The following is a 14,154-nucleotide window of genomic DNA, read 5'->3' as shown; positions in this document are numbered from 1 at the left end:
ATGCTACTTCTATAGCTATTTCAGCAATCAACCACGAGCTGCAAGCTTTGCATAAAGGTATTTTGCAAAATCGTGCTGCTATTAATTATTTGCTTCTGCATCAGCATTTGGGTTGTGATAGTTTTGAAGGAATGTGATGTTTCAATCTTTCAGATGAATCACGAACCATACAACACCAGCTCAATATTTTACACAATTTGGCCTCTGATTTGAAAATTGATCCTTTAGGATCTTGGTGGGAGAGTCTATGGATCTGGCTACCCACAAATTTATTGGGGAATATCCTACGCTATTTAGTCATTATTTGTGCTATTTTGATTGGTGGATGCTGCTTTGTTCAGTGTCTCCCTTCCTTTTGCAACATATGTATCACAACTTTTTGCCCTAAACCCCCTCCCACACTGCCTCAAGGCCAGGTATATGCCTTGTATAAGCAATTGCAAGGATATTCCTCTCCTGATTAGGACCCATCCATTAACGCTTTTTTGTAAGTGCTTGGCAAACTAAAAAGAAAAGAGTAAGATGTTGAGATAGAGGTCAAGGATATGAAAGGACCGTGTGCAGAAAACTGCCTGCTCTAGTATCCTGTTATCCACATGTCATGAGCTCATTCCAATTAGCCTTTCCAAGCACTGCAAAGAACCAGCTAGATAAGAGAGACTCTGCCCTGGCTTGGATGATTCGGATTGAGTTCCCCAGGCTTATAGTTCTGGGGGATTTCAATCTGCCCTCTGCGGGTGAGGCATCTGAGTTGGCCCGGGAGTTCATGGCTTCCATGATGGCCATGGACCTGACTCAAATAATTCAAGACCCGACCCATAACGGAGGGCACACACTCGACCTGGTTTTTATCTCTGGGCAATGGATTAATGATCTGGGTAGGGGGGATTTAACCATCCAACCCCTGTCATGGTCCGATCATTTTCTTCTCCGGCTAGACTTTCAGTACACTGCCCCCTGCCGCTGGGAGGCAGAACCGACCAGGTAATTCCACCCCAGGCCCCTGATGGACCCTGAGAGGTTCCAGATGGAGCTTGGGACTTTTCCTGCTTCCCTTGCACACGACTCTGCCAAGGCCCTAGTGGCAGCCTGGGAGAGGGCTGCTGCTGGGGCCTTGGATCGAGTTGTGCCTTTGCGGCCTCTGACCCGGCGCAGATCCCGGGTAGCCCCCTGGTTTACCGAGGGACTCCGGGAGAGGAAGCACCGGAAAAGACGCCTAGAGAGCTTTTGGAGGTCCAGCAGATTCGAATCTGATCGAACACTGCTAAGAACTTATCTTAAGTCTTTCTTATCTAGTGGCGATGGAAGCGGCAAAGCGTGTTTACTTTTCTGCTCTCATTGCGTCCGCAGATAACTGCCCAGCCACCCTGTTTAGAGTGACCCGCTCACTGCTTAACCAGGGACCGAGGGATGACCCCTTGCAGGGTAGGGCTGAGGAATTTGTACAGTATCTGCAGGACAAAATTGCTCAGATCCAGACTGGCTTGGACTCCGACTGGGCGGAATCCGGCGGAGTGGAGAGGGCAGGTCTTGATCATAACATTTGGGGTGAGTTTGACCCTGTTACTCTGGATGATGTGGACAGGATTATGCGTAAACTGAGCGCTACAACCTGTTTACTGGACCCATGTCCCTCCTGGCTGGTTTCAGCTGCTGGGGAGGTGATAGGGGGCTGGCTCCAGGCAGTTGTCAACGCTTCATTGATAGAGGGTGTCTTCCCTTCCACCTTAAAAGAGGCAGTGGTGAGGCCCCTCCTCAAGAATCCTGCTCTGGGCCTGGCCTCGTTGAATAACTATCATCCTGTTTCCAACCTCCGCTTTGTAGCGAAGGTTGTTGAGAGTGTTGTGGCGCGTCAGTTCCCGCAATTCCTGGATGAAGCGGACTATCTGGACCCATACCAGTCCAGTTTCAGGCCCGGCTAAAGCACGGAAACGGCATTGGTCGCACTGGTTGATGATCTCTGGCGGGCCCGGGACAGGGGCTGCTCCTCTGTCCTGCTCCTACTTGACCTCTCAGTGGCTTTTGATACCATCGACCATGGTATCTTGCTGTGACGGCTCGAGAGGTTGGGAGTGGGAGGCACTGTTTTACGGTGGTTCTCCTCCTACCTCTCGAGCCGTTCGCAGTTTGTATCGGCAGGGGGACAGAGATCTACCCCGAGGCCCCTCTCTTGTGGGGTGCCTCAGGGGTCGGTTCTCTCCCCCCTCCTGTTTAACATCTATATGAAGCCGCTAGGTGAGATCATCTGTGGCTTTGGGGTGAGGTATCACCAATATGCAGATGATACCCAGCTGTTCATCTCCACTCCTAGTCAACCCAGTGATGCCCTTGATGTGATGCCCCGGTGCCTGGAGGCGGTGCAGGTCTGGATGGGAAGGAACAGGCTCAGGCTTAACCCCTCGAAGACCAAGTAGCTGTGGATACCGGCATCTCGTATGGTTCAACAAGTTCCATCTCTTTTGATGGGGGTGAGGCACTGCCCCCCTCAGAAAGGGCCCGCAACTTGGGTGTCCTCCTGGATTCACGGCTTAATTTGGAAGATCATCTAACAGCCATGACCAGGGGGGGCCTTTGCACAGGTTCGCCTAGTGTGTCAGTTGTGCCCCTTTCTGGACCGAGATGCCCTATGCACAGTTACCCATGCCCTTGTCACTTCTCGCCTGGATTACTGCAATGCTCTTTACATGGGGCTGCCCTTGAAGTGCACCCGGAGGCTCCAACAGCGTGTTGAATCTGGGTGAGCAGATCGTTTCATTTCCTTCTCTTAGAAGATTATTAATGTTGAATCCCTGATGATAAGAGCTGGAAGGTAAAGACCCCCAGAAGATTTATGAGCGGCGGGTAATTGGGGTAAAAGAGATTCTCTGTTTAAAATATTGGACATTGATTCTTCGTTTAAAAATAGTGGACATTGATAAATAAGCTAAGGATGACATCTAGTGGTGAAAAAAGAGAAGAATGAAAGCTTTGTAATTCCCTCTGTTGATTGCGTGACCTTGGAAAGAACACCTGCAATAAGATAAAGTTGCTTTGTTATGAGACTGAGACTTTAAGCTACTTTTGTTGAATCTGAATAAGTTTAAGCAGACATTGTTTTTGCTACAGACTGTAAACTTCAAAATGACTTCATCTAATATTACTAGACTTACGAAAAAAACTTCCTCTGCATTCTCAGTTGGCCAATCAAGTCCTACAACACAGGGATCCATTGAAGCTATGTTGCAAAGGGAAAAGACTACAGTTCAAAGTGAAACACAGACCTCATTAAAATTTATTCAGGATCTTATGTTGAAGAATCAAGAGACGGTTGAGAAGCATCGCTTGGAGACACAAGGGAACCATAAAATTACACAAGCAACATTGGAGAAGTTAAATGAAGAAATGATAGATATAAAGGGGAAATTGGAATCTCAAAATCAAATGATATTACAAAACCAACAGAAGATAAATAAGATTGAAGAACAAACAGGTGATAATGACAAAAAGATAGAAATTCTATTGCAAGAAAATGAAAAGTTAGACAATGAAATTAAGATTTTGGAGATGGCAAATGCGGAGTATTATTTGAGATTCCAAAATATTCCTGAGGAAAGAGCAGAAAACATAGAAGAGGTTATTATTGATATCCTGGAGGACGCTCTGAAAACAGACAGATCGGAAATTCAAATTGAGCTCGATAGGGCTTTTCGTTTCAATTCAAGTTATGCAAGAAGAAATAAATTACCAAGAGAAGTACATGTACGGTTTGTAAGGAAGTCAATAAGAGATGAAATACTATGAAAAGTAAGAGATGAACTAATACAATATAAAAATAAAGAAATTGTGGTCTTAAAACAGATACCCAAGAGAGTTAGAGATTCTCGAAGACAATACCATTTTTTGACCACAAAACTTATGGCTAATGGCATAAACTTTAGATGGCTGATGCCAGAAGGCGTCTTAAAAAACTGGAATAATACAAGATACAGACTTGACTCAATTTGGAAAGCAGAAGACTTTGAAGAGAAGAATAGATCAACTCTGGATGAAGGAGTAAAAAGAGATCAAGAAGAAAGTAAAGAACAGAAACAAACAGAGGAGGAGATCCAAGCAGCAACCGCACAAACAAAAGAACAGAAAGAGGAAGGTCTCCAAAAGGGGGAAGATGAAAGACTTGTTAGAGAACAAAGAACTACCAGATCGGTTAGACCAAAATATAAGTAATGGAAATGGATAAAGAAAGTGGAATTTTTTCAGTAAATATAAATGGATTGAATTCCCCAATTAAAAGAAACAAGATTTTTAGGAATTTATGGAAACTAAATTTGGACATAATTTGTTTGCAAGAAACATATAAAAGCACAACATTATAAACTATTGGAATATCCAAAAATTGGAAAACTTTATTATGCATTGGCACAACAAAAAAAAGAGGAGTAGCTCTATATATTAAAGAGACAATAAATTCAAAAATGGTGTATTCAGATGAAGAAGGAAGAATCTTAATGGTAGAGATTTATTTGCATCAAAAACAAATATTATTAGTGGCAATATATGCACCAAATAACAATCAGGACAAATTTTATAAAAATCTACATAAATAAATAATAGAAATGGACTATCAAAATATTTGTTTACTAGGAGACTTTAATGCAATAATAGATGGAAAAATTGACTACAAAAGTCAAAACAAAGAAAAATGGTAGAGGAAGACTACCTAAGACATTTTTTGATATGGCAGAGGAAATTGGAATTCAAGATGTTTGGAGGGAAATAAACCCACAAAAATTACAATATACTTTTTACTCAAATAGCCAGAAATCCTGGTCAAGAATTGATATGATTTGGATGACCGCGGATCTGAGAATGAATGTGTAGGACATTGAAATAGAAATAGGTATATGGGCAGATCATAACCCCTTGAAAATGACTTGGAAAGAGATACAAAAAAGGCTAAGATGGACTTTAAACCGTTCTATGTTAAAAGAAAAAGAATTTATAGAATTAACAAAAAAAGAAATGGATTTTTTTTTAAAGAAAATAAAAAAGGTTTGTTGTTGTTGTTAGCTGCGAAGTCGTGTCTGACCCATTGCGACCCTATGGACAACGTTCCTCCAGGCCTTCCTGTCCTCTACCATCTTCTGGAGTCCATTTAAGCTCACGCCTACTGCTTCAGTGACTCCATCCAGCCACCTAATTCTCTGTCGTCCCCTTCTTCTATTGCCCTCAATCTTTCCCAGCATTAGGCTCTTCTCCAGTGAGTCCTTCCTTCTCATTAGGTGGCCAAAGTATTTGAGTTTTAGCTTCAGGATCTGGCCTTCTAAAGAGCAGTCAGGGTTGATCTCCTCTAGGACTGACCGGTTTGATTGCCTTGCAGTCCAAGGGACTCGCAGGAGTCTTCTCCAGCACCACAGTTCAAAGGCCTCAATTCTTTGGCGCTCAGCCTTTTTATGGTCCAACTTTCACTGCCATACATTGCAACTGGGAAGAGCATAGCCTTGACTATATGCACTTTTGTTGACAGGGTGAGATCTCTGCTATTTAGTGTGCTGTCTAGATTTGCCATGGCTTTCCTCCCAAGGAGCAAGCGTCTTTTAATTTCTTGCCTACAGTCCCCATCTGCAGTGATCTTGGAGCCCAGGAAAATAAAATCTGTCACTACCTCCATTTCTTCCCCATCTATTTGGCAGGAATTGAGAGGGCCAGATGCCATGATCTTGGTTTTCTTAATGTTAAGTTTCAAGCCATGTTTTGCACTCTCCTTCTTCACCCGCAACAAGAGGCTCTTTAGTTCCTCTTCACTTTCTGCCATTAGAGTGGTATCATCTGCATATCTTAGGTTGTTGATATTTCTTCCGGCAATCTTAATTCCAACTTTTGATTCATCTAGCCCTGCCTTTCTTATGATGTGCTCTGCATAAAGGTTAAATAGGCAGGGCGACAGTATACAGTCTTGCCGGACTCCTTTCCCAGTTTTGAACCAATCAGTGGTTCCGTGTCCAGTTCTCACTGTTGCTTCTTGGCCCACATATAGGTTTCTCAAGAGACAAATAAGATGGTCTGGTACGCCCATCTGTTTAAGAACTTCCCACAGTTTGCTATGATCCACACAATCAAAGGCTTTAGCATAGTCAATGAAGCAGAAATAGATGTTTTTCTGGAACTCTCTAGCTTTCTCCATGATCCAGCGTATGTTGGCAATTTGATCTCTAGTTCCTCTGCCTCTTAGAAATCCTCCCTGTACTTCTGGTAGTTCTCAATCCACATACTGCTGGAGTCTAGCTTGTAGGATTTTAAGCATAACTTTACTAGCATGAGAAATGAGTGCAATGGTGCGATAGTTTGAACATTCTTTGGCACTGCCTTTCTTTGGAATTGGAATGTAAACTGAACTTTTCCAATCCTGTGGCCACTGTTGAGTTTTCCAAATTTGCTGGCAAATTGAGTGTAGCACTTTTACTGCATCGGCTTTTAAGATTTTGAATAGCTCAGCTGGAATACTGTCACCTCCACTAGCTTTGTTGTTGCTCAGCTTTTCAAAGGCCCACTTCACTTCACATTCTAGGATGACTGGCTCGAGGTCAGTGACCACCTCATCGTGATTATCAGGGATGTTAAGCTCATTCTTGTATAGTTCTTCTGTGTAATTTTGCCACCTCTTCTTAATCTCGTCTGCCTCTGTTAGGTCCCTGCCATTTTGGTCCTTTATCATACCCATTTTTGCATTAAACGTTCCCTTCATCTCTCCAATTTTCTTGAAAAGATCTCTGGTCCTCCCTATTCTATTGTTTTCTTCTATTTCTTTGCACTGTTCATTTAAGAAGGCATTCTTATCTCTTCTAGCTATTCTCTGGAATTCTGCATTCAATTCGGCGTATCTTTCTTCTTCTCCCTTGCCTTTCGCTTCCGTCCTTTCCTCAGCTATTTGCAAAGCTTCCTCAGACAGCCATTTTGCTTTCTTGCATTTCTTTTTCTTTGGGATGGTTTTTGGTTGCTACCTGTTGTACAATGTTGCGAACCTCTGTCCATAGTCCTTCAGGCACTCTGTCTTATCAGATCTAATTCCTTAAATCTATTTGTCACCTCTATTGTATATTCAACAAGGATATGATTTAGTTCATACCTGAGTGGCCTAGTGCTTTTCCCTACTTTCTTCAGTTTAAGTCTAAACTTTGCAATGAGAAGCTCATGGTCTGAGCCACAGTCAGCTCCTGGTCTTGTTTTTACTGACTGTATAGAGCTTCTCCATCTTTGGCTGCAGAGCACAGTCAATCTGATTTCTGTGTTGACTGTCTGGTGATGTCCATGTGCAGAGCCGTCTCTTGGGTTGTTGGAAAAGAGTGTTTGCTATGACCATCATATTCTCTTGACAAAATTCGATCAGCCTGTGCCCTGCTTCATTTTGTACTCCAAGGCCAAACGTGCCTGTTATTCCGGTTATCTTTTGGCTTCCTACTTTAGCATTCCAATCCCCCATGATGATAAGGACATCATTTTTTGGTGTTAGTTCTATAAGGTGCTGTAGGGCTTCATAGAACTGGTCAATTTCATCCTCTTCAGCACTGGTGGTTGGGGCATAGACTTGGACTACTGTGATATTGAATGGTTTGCCTTGGATTCGAACTGAGATCATTCTATCATTTTGAGGATTGTATCCCAGTATTGCTTTTCCTATTCTTTTATTAACTATGAAGGCTACTTCATTTCTTCTGAAGGATTCTTGCCCGCAGTAGTATACCTGATGTTCATCTGAATTAAATTCACCCATTCCTGTCCATTTTAGTTCGCTGATACCTAAGATGTCGATGTTCAGTCTTGTCATCTCTTGTTTGACCATGTACAGTTTGCCTTGATTCATGGATCTTACATTCCAGGTTCCTATGAAGAAAAAATCTTTACAGCATCGGACTTTCCTTTCACCACTAGACACATCCACAGCTGAGCATCCTTACGGCTTTGGCCCAGTCGCTTCATTCCTTCTGGCGCTACTAGTACTAGCCCTCTGCTCTTCCCCAGTAGCATATTGGATGCCTTCCGACCTGAGGGGCGCATCTTCCAGCGTCATATCATTTTGTCTTTTGGTACTGTCCATAGGGTTTTCATGGCAAAGATACTGGAGTGGGTTGCCATTTCCTTCTCCAGTGGATCATGTTTTGTCAGAACTCTCTGCTATGACCTTTCTGTCTTGGGTGGCCCTGCACGGCATAGCTCATAGCTTCATTGAATTACGCAAGCCCCTTTGCCACGACAAGGCAGTAATCCATGAAGGGGAAAAAGAAGATATTAAGATACAAAATTTATGGGACACAGCTAAAGCATACTTCAGAGGTATAGCAATATTGCATATGGCAAAGAAAAATAAACAGAGAAAACAGCAATATACATTACTAAGAGAAGAATTTGGAAGATTAGAATTAGAATTGCAAAAAAATCCACAAAAAAGACTTTAAAAAGAGATATGGATATGATAAAACATAAACTAAACTTGTTAGACTCAGAAAAAATGGCAGAACAGATTAAAAGAGCAAAGCAAAAAAATTTTTTAAAACACCAACAAACCGGGAAGATGGTTAGCTTATAAACTTAAAAAACAGAAAGAAAAAACAATGATATACAATTTGCTGGATGAGAAAGGTTATTTACAATATAAAAATGAAGAAATAAAAAAGATAGTTAAAGAATTTTATAAAGACTTATATGATAACAAAGAGATTCCGAGAGAGAAGTTTGTAAAATATTTAGAAAATAGTAATGTTCCGAAGATTTCAGAGACATTTAAAAATATGTTAGACGAAGGAGTTACAATGATGGAAATAACAGAGGCTATAAAGAGACAAAAAATGGTAAAGCTCCTGGCCCAGATGGACTTCCGGCAGAAGTATACAAAAGTTTGCAAGAGATACTAAGCGATCCGTTGAAAGATGTTTGTAATGGACTTTTAATAGAAGCTAAAATGCCAATGACGTGGATTGAAGCAAATATTTCTTTAATACCAAAAGACGATTCAGATCTGACCCAGATCAAGAATTACAGACCGATTTCACTACTTAATGTGCATTATAAAATTTTTACTTCAATAATGGCGGAGAGATTGAAGAAATATTTGGTTGAATTTATACATCCGGACCAAAACGGCTTTTTACCAAAGAGACAAATTAAAAACAATTTAAGAATGATAATAGATATGCTGGAATACTACGAATTACATCCAGGGAAACAAATGGCATTAGTATTTTTAGATGCTCAAAAGGCATTTGACAATCTTTCATGGCAGTTTCTAATTTATCAATTACAAGCAATGGATTTTGGACAGAACTTTGTAAATATGGTAAAAAAATATATAGCAAACAAACTGCCAAAATAATTGTGAATGGAGATTGTACTGAAAGCTTTGAAATAAGGAAAGGCACAAGGCAAGGATGTCCTCTGTCCCCTCTGCTATTCATTTTTACTTTGGAAGTTTTAAATCGAAATATAAGACAAGATACAGAAATTAGAGGTTTGGAGTTAAAAGGTGAAACATATAAATTACAAGCATTTGCTGATGATTTGGTATTCATTTTGGAAGATCCTTTGAAGATGATTCCAAAATTGTGGAAGAAATTGGAACAATATGGTGAAGTAGCGGGATTAAAAATTAATAAGGAAAAAACTAAAATAATAGTGAAAAATGTTACGGATAAGCAAAAAAATGGAATATCAGAGGTGATAGAGGTACAGATAGTGAAAAAGGTAAAATATTTGGGTATATATTTATCAGCTAAATGTTCAACATTAAAAGAAGATAACTATATAAGACTATTGAAACAAATAAAGTTAGACCTGGAAAAGTGGAAGAATTTGAAATTGTCCTTACTAGGAAGGATAGCTACAATTAAGATGAATATATTGCCTAAGATTCTATTTTTGTTCCAGACAATCCCGATAAAACTTTGGGGACTTTTTTTTAAAGAGTTGGATTCTTTAGTTTTAAAGTTTATATGGCAGGGAAAAAAAGCTAGAATAAAAAAGAAAACTTTTCAAGATACTAAAAAAAATGGGGGTTTTGGTTTACCTGAGTGGACTTTGTATTATCAAGCATCAGTATTGACATGGGTGAAAGAATGGATAATGCTTAGGAATAAAAGGTTGTTATGTTTGGAGGGACATGATTTACCTTTGGGATGGCACGTGTTTTTATGGTATGGGAAAAACAAAATTCATAGATATTTTCAAAACCACTGTATTAGAAATGCTTTGATAACTGTATGGGAAAAAATCAAAATGAAAATATATGTAAAAATTCCAGGGTGGTTATCAACAACTGAAGCTTTTTCACATGTAAACGTGTTAGATTTTGAAAAAAACGTGAACATATAAAGATATTTTAAATATTGATGGGACATTAAAATCAAAACAAGAGCTGGAACATCAGGGCATCAACATGTCATGGTGGGTACGTTTACAAATACAAAATAGATATGAAAAAGATATGAAAATGTATGGATTTTATAAAGAACAAAATGTGTTTGATAAGATATTATTAACGTCTGATGAGAAATTAATTAAAAAATTGTATAATTTTTTGTTAACTTTACAGATGGAAAGTGAACAAATTAAAGGGACAATGACAAGATGGGTGGAGAATTTTGGTTATACTATAGAGTTAGAAGAATGGCAAAAACTATGGGAGAGAAATTATAAATTGACAATGTCAACTGCATATAAAGAAAATCTGTATAAAATGTTTTATAGATGGCATTTACCTCCAGCTAGATTCGCAAAAATGTTTAAAAATGTATCAGGCAAATGTTGGAAATGTAAACACAACATAGGTACATATTACCATATTTGGTGGACATGTGATAAAGCTAAAGCCTATTGGAGAAAAATACATGTTTGGCTAGAAAATATACTAGGAGAACATGTAGCATTTAATCCCGAATTATTTTTATTAGGTATATTATTTATTTATTTATTTATTATTTAAACTTGTATACCGCCCTATTCCCGTAGGACTCAGGGCGGTTTACAGGGAAAAATTAAAAATACATACATACAAAGTTAAAATCGATTAAAACTAAAATTAAATTAAGTCCCTGAATTTAAACTAAAACCCCATTAATAAATAATTAAAACCCCTCAGTCTGGGCCAGACAGCTCAGAAAGCCAAGTTTTCAAATCCCTGCGAAATGAGCAAAGGTCGGGGGCAGTCCTAAGCTCCGTGGGAAGATGGTTCCAAAGGGCCGGCGCGCCCACAGAGAACGCCCTTCCCCTGGGGATAACACGCCGGCATTCCTTGACCGGCGGTACCCTAAGAAGGCCCTCCCTGTGGGAGTGCACGGGACGATGGGAAGTTGATGCCGGCAGCAGGTGTTCCCTTAGATAATCCGGACCCAAGCCATTGAGAGCTTTATAGGTCATTACCAGCACCTTGAATTTCACCCGGAGGGCAACCGGAAGCCAATGCAGCTCACGGAGAAGAGGTGTTACACGGGAGTATCGGGAAACTCCCATAACAACTCGCGCAGCTGCATTCTGCACCAGTTGAAGCCTCCGAGTGGTCCTCAAGGGCAGCCCCATGTAGAGAGCGTTGCAGTAGTCTAGCCGGGAGGTCACGAGCGCATGGGTGACTGTGCATAGGGCATCTCGGTCCAGATAGGGCCGCAACTGGCGCACCAGACGAAGGTGGGCAAAAGCCCCCCTGGTCACGGCTCCTATATGGTCTTCAAAATTGAGCCGTGAATCCAAGAGGACGCCCAGGTTGCGAGCCCTATCGACGGGGGGTAACACCTCACCCCCCATCATTAGTGGTGGAAAAACCTGGTTTATCTGAGATGCTGGTATGTACAGCCACTCAGTCTTGGCAGGATTGAGACGAAGCCTGTTTCTCCCCATCCAAACCCGGACTGCTTCCAGGCAACGGAACATCACGTCGAGTGCATCACTGGGTTGGTTCGGGGTGGAGAGAAAAAGTTGGGTATCATCAGCGTACTGATGATACCCCACCCCGAAACCACGAATGAGCTCGCCCAGCGGTTTCATGTAGATGTTGAACAGGAGGGGAGAGAGAACCGACCCCTGAGGGACTCCACAAACGAGAGACCTCGGGGCGGACCTCTGCCCTCCCGTCAACACCGACTGCGAGCGGCCCAGGAGGTAGGAGGAGAACCACCGTAAAACAGTGCCTCCCACTCCTAGCCCCCTGAGACGCCGCAGTAGGATACCATGGTCGATGGTATCGAAAGCCGCTGAGAGATCTAAAAGGACTAGGACAGAGGAACATCCTCTGTCCCGAGCCCGCCAGAGATCATTCACCAGTGCGACCAATGCCATCTCCGTGCTGTACCCGGGCCTGAAACCCGATTGGTATGGGTCAAGATAATCCGTTTCCTCCAGGAACAGAGGGAACTGATGCGCCACCACACTCTCAACAACCTTCGCCAAAAAGCGAAGGTTGGAGACCGGACGATAGGTATTTAAAACAGCCGGATCCAAGGCAGGCTTCTTGAGGAGGGGCCTCACCACCGCCTCCTTCAAAGCAGTGGGAAAGGTACCCTCCTTCAAGGAAGCAGATATTACTGCTTGGAACCAGCCTCGTGTCTCCTCCCGAGCCGCATAGACCAGCCAGGAGGGGCACGGGTCCAGTAAACAGGTGGTGGAACTCAGTCTCCTCATGATCCTGTCCACATCATCAGGGGAAACAGGGTCGAACTCAGTCCAGGTAACATGCTCAAGACCGCTTGATTCCTCCATTCCAGACTCTGCCCAGTCAGAGTCCAAACCGGTCCGGATCTGAGCGATTTTATCCACCAGATGATGACTAAACTCCTCAGCCCGTCCCTGTAAGGGTTCCTCCCTCGTCTCCCGATTAAGGAGAGAGCGAGTCACCCTAAACAGGGCGGCTGGGCGATTATCTGCGGACGCGATGAGGGCAGCGAAGTAATTAGACTTCGCCGTCCTCATCGCAGCGAGGTAAGACCTTGTAAAGGCTCTTAGTCGCAATCGGTCAGATTCACACCGGGTGGACCTCCAACTGCTCTCTAGACCCCGTCTCCGACGCTTCATCTCCCGGAGCTCCACGGAAAACCATGGGGCCCAACGGGATCTGTGCCGAGTCTGGGATCGCAAGGGTACAACACGGTCGAGTGCCTCAGTGGCCGCCCTTTCCCAGGCATCCACCAAGGCATCGACCGGGCTGTGAGTGAGGGAGACAAGTAAGGACCCAAGCGCCATCTGGAACCGTTCTGGGTCCATTAGGCACCTGGGACGGAACCACCTGGTCGGTTCCACAGCCCAGCAGCGGGGGGTGGCACAATGGAAGACCAGCCGCAGGAGATAATGATCGGACCATGACAGGGGGACAGCAATTGGCGAGCCCCCTCCCAAATCATCCAACCATTGTCCAGATAGAAAGATCAGGTCAAGGGTGTGACCCGCCCCATGAGTCGGGTCCTGAATTACTTGGGTCATGTCCATGGCCGTCATGGAAGCCATGAACTCCCGAGCTAACTCTGACGACCCTCCCAGGGAAGGCAGGTTGAAGTCACCCAGAATTATAAATCTGGGAAACTCCACTGCCAACCCTGAGAGGGTGTCGAGCAGCACAGGCAGGGCCGTTGCCACACAGCTGGGCGCCAGGTATGTAAGCAACAGGCCCAACTGAGCCCGAGGGCCACATCTCATGAGAAGGGACTCACTCCCGCCTATCTGGACAATGGTGGTCTCCCGCGGACATAAGGTCTCCCGTACGACCACCGCCACCCCACCGCCCTTGCCCTGAGCCCGAGGCTGGTGTAGCACACAGATACCCGGAGGGCAAAGTTCAACCAGAGGGACACCACCCTCTGGGCCCAACCAGGTCTCTGTAATGCATGCCAGATCCGCGTGTTCCTCCTCGATCAATTCCCGGACGAGGGGAGCCTTGTTCACAACGGATCTGGCATTAAAATACACCACTCTGAGCTCAGGGTCCTGATCCCCCTCACCCCCAGATACAAGGGTACTAACCGGAGGGTCGGAACACGCCACCGCTCAGAGACAGCGGGGGCGCGGTCCCGGATATTGATACGGCCCTCCGTGTAACCGCCTGCTGCCATTCCCAATCGTCGTGGGGATTTTTAACCCCACCCCCATACCAACGGAACCAAAAGCCCACGCCCCCAGCCCCATCTCACCGGGAACTATTGTAGGCCC

The sequence above is a fragment of the Vipera berus genome, assembly GCF_964194415.1.
Source record: "Vipera berus genome assembly, chromosome: W".
Taxonomy (NCBI): domain Eukaryota; kingdom Metazoa; phylum Chordata; class Lepidosauria; order Squamata; family Viperidae; genus Vipera; species Vipera berus.
Note: the sequence above shows the minus strand (reverse complement) of the source record.